Genomic DNA, 4,081 nt, shown 5'->3' on the forward strand with positions numbered 1-4,081 from the left:
TTGGAGATGAGAACCTTTTATTTTCTAACCCAGTGGGTTATGGACTCTACATTCCCTCTAAATTTTGCTTACAATTTGCTCAATAATTTTGTAAGCTTATCTCTTTCTTAAAGTACCATATCAAACACAGTTAAAAGAAACCAAAATGCACTTTCAACATTTTGCCTAGAGGTCTACTTGCCTAAGTACAAAAATTCAATAAATACATTTTCCCTCTTCCCAGTTATTACAGTAGACAATTTTGCTAATTCCATGACTACACAATATGGATTGCCATTTACCCAGCCACCTCTAGTTGTTTCCTCATTACTGACTTGCTGGTCCCGAAACTAATGCCTCAAATTTTAAGTGTGTAATATGGCAGCACCCCATTTTTAGGTACCAATTTTTATATCACATAGCTACTGCCCCAAAGCTGCTGAATAACAAACCATCTCAAAACTCAATGGCTTAAATTTTTTTTTTTTCAGGAATCACTTATTTTCAGGAATTGCAGTTTGCCTCAGGATCAGGTGATCTCGCTAGGCTCAATTCAGCAGGGGTGGTCTAGATTTTCTCCATATATCCTTCATCCCCCTCCTGGGACCAGCATATTAGACAAGGTATCTTGTTCTCATGACAATGTCAGGGGCACAAGAAAGTAAGCCCAATCACACAGCACTTTTTAAGGATTTTGCCACATCATATCTGCTAATATCTTATCAGCCCAAAGCAAGTCACATGGCCAAAACCAGAGTCAAGGGGAAGGGAAATATACTCCTCTTTAGTGGGAGAAGTATCAAAGCCTTACAGCAAAGCATGTAGATAACAGAAGGGGTGAAGAATCAGTAATATTAATTCAATCTAACATAGCAACTTTAGAGAGAGAAATAATAAGGTACTATAGTGGATTGGATCATGTCCCACACAAAGATATGTTTTAGTCCTAACCGCAGTCCTGTAGATGTGAACTCATTTGACAATATAGTCTTTGAAGATGTTATTAGTTAAGATGAGGCCAAACTGAATGAGGGTGAGCCTTAATCCAATATTCCTGGAGTCTATATAAGCAAAGGAAATTTGGACACAGATACAGTCAGAGTCAGGTGACAGAGGGCCATGTGATGGAAGTAAAGCTTGAGTTAGGGATTGCCAGCCAGCCACCACCAGAATGCTACAGATTTCAGAGAAAGCACGATCCTGCCACCACCTTGATTTTGGACTTACAGCCACCAAAACTGTGAGACAATAAATTCCTGTTGCTAGAGCCAATTAGTCTGTGGTAATTTTACAGCTGCTCTGGTGAAATAAGACAAATATTTAAGTTGAGTAAAAATGAGCAAAGCCTGATTGCAGGAGGTTGAGGAGAAAGTGGGGGAGGGGGAATTGGCCACAAGAGGAATGTAGATAGCATATTTCCTAGGATTCCAGAACCAGGGATTACTTGGGTTAGAAGGAAGCATCTGGGCCATTTAGTAAAACCTCCATTCTGAAGGTTTATTTCTTTTTGTAAGAACATGAAGTATTCTTTATATCACTTCTTGGATGCCCCAATAGACAAGAAGCTTACCACCATTTCTGCTTACTCTTACTTATATTCTGACAAATATAGATTCCTCATACATCTTGTGAAATTCTTTATGAAACAAGTCAGGGGATAAAGAAATAATTCTATCAACAGGTGGCTGTCACTAGTTAGTATTCGTTCTGCTCTTTATGGCAATACAGAATAAGACCATGCCCTCATTTGAAAGGTAGCTCTCCAAATATTTGTAAACTCTAATGCCTGTACCAAAAATGGCTCACCTTCGACCTAATCCTACATTGTTCCATTAGCTGTTTCTCATATAATATATTGAATATGCTTATCCTACCTGATTTGGGATTTGGAGTATTATAGTCAAATTTACTATTACAGTAGCAGAGCTAATTACCTAGTTTAGTCAAATAGAAAAACAAACAAAAAAACAGCTGTGTTCCTATTGGAATGTGCTACAATTTTAATGGTTTGTACAATCACAAGATACTTACTACATAAGGAAATTGATGAAGGTTGATTGATTTGGTTTTGATAGTGAATTGAGTATTACATAAATAGATAATTGTGTATAAGAACCAGTTCTGTGATCCTTCCTTGGAAGGAAATGCTCCTAGAACATGTTTGATTATTTTTATCCTTACCAGTGACCTGAATGAAAGCATTAAAAGTATGTTCACACAATCTGTAGATGACATTACTTGAGAAGGGTTGCCTGTTACTCACAATAACAGAAAGATAATTCAAATTAACATGATTAATCAGAGAAACAGCCCATCAGTGAAAGATAAAATTCACTGGGGACAATTATTAGCATTTGCATTGAGGGCTTGAAATGATCAAAGGAAGAAGAGTCAGAAAGTCTAGTTAGGCATAAGTGCAACATAAAAGACGGGGTCCTCATGGTGAATTACAAGCTGAAAGGGAACCAGAGCTGTTTGATTGCTTCTTTATTATTATTAATTTTTAATTGATAATAATAGATAATTAATGATGAGCAATAATATTGATGAAATAAATCCAAAAGAAGAACTGCCAATAATAAAGCTAACTTGTAGACTAAAAGAGATCAGAGATGAAGCTGGCTGGCAATACCATTACACTGGCGTTCATATTTGATGATGACACTTGCTTCCATTTATATTAAGCTGCCTACTTAGCTGGACAAGGAGGCTTTTAGGAAAACTGTGTTCCATTGTCTACTTTTTCATGAGTTATGTAAATATGCCTACTCATACTCAGAAAACATAGTATAAATTCTTTGAGGAGAAAGAGATAAGAACCAGATCCACATGTTTTTATATTAAGAAAAAAAAAATCACTCAAGACTGCTTACCAAAAGCAAGGCTCTTCTCAGATTCCCATTAGTGTCTGCATGGGATTCAGCCAATGGAATATTTAATATTAATTTTATTTCTTAAGAGGGCTATGGATTTTTTTATAAGGAAATGGTACAAGTGTATTCTGGCTGATACTTTTTTCCTGCAAGAAGATATCTGATGCCAGTAAATGGCTGACTTGAGCTGCCTTCATTTCTGAGAACCAGGAGAGGTGCCCTGGCCCAGTCCCTTCGTATTCTGAGTGTTGCTTCATTGAATGTCTCATCAACTGGGGCCTTATTATTAACACTCATCATGTTTTAGTTTCATGTATCTATGTTAATTTATTCCAAGGACTCTTGTTCATCATCTTTTCAAAATAGATTATTTCTAGTGGACTGATGAGGGTAGAAAAGCAAAAGGAGAAAAATCCTGCTATCACATATGTCTCAAGGCCACACAAAGCAGTGGTGAGGACACCCATTGCCTAGAAAACCACAACACAGTGAATCCTTAGCATGAGGACCTTTAATATTTCATGGGTTTATTAGTCTCAAGTGACCCCAAGTATCTCTGACAGGTAATCCATGATAATTTTGCTAGAGATGCAAATTTCAGTCATCAGCTCTGTGAAGCTGGTGAGAAAAAGCAAATCATTTAGGACCGGGTCCACCAAGACACTACCCAGCACATGCTCTAGAGTATATGATTAGTAGGGCAAAAGTATATGAGGTTGTATATTTTTACATGTAGAGACCATATAGTGTAAAGATTTATTAATAAATTTATCTAACCAATATTTATTAATGAATCATGTAGGCTAAAAAGCCAATATTCAGAATAATAACTATCTACTAAATGCTTACAGTTTGTCAGGCCCTGTTCTAAATATTTTATTTATAATAGTTCATTTTGTCTTCAGAGTGACACAATGAGGCTGGTGCCATTATTATCTCTGTTTGCAAGTTGAGGAAACTGAGGCCTAGAAAACATAATTTGCCCCAAATCACTCAACTAGAAAATGGCAAAACCAATATTTGAACCAAATTAGATTGGCCCACAGAAAGTCCTTGGTCATTGGGAAATCGAAGGGTCACTCCACTTCCACCTGAGCCCTAATTCAGAAACTCTGCTTCCCTGAAGACACACGCATGTTTTTCCTCTGACTTATCATAGGAATGTTAATTCCAACAATACTCCTACTATTGTCAACATTTACAAAGTTAATACCTATTTTGTACAAGGC

The sequence above is a fragment of the Choloepus didactylus genome, chromosome 6, assembly GCF_015220235.1.
Source record: "Choloepus didactylus isolate mChoDid1 chromosome 6, mChoDid1.pri, whole genome shotgun sequence".
In the NCBI taxonomy this organism is placed as follows: Eukaryota; Metazoa; Chordata; class Mammalia; order Pilosa; family Megalonychidae; genus Choloepus; species Choloepus didactylus.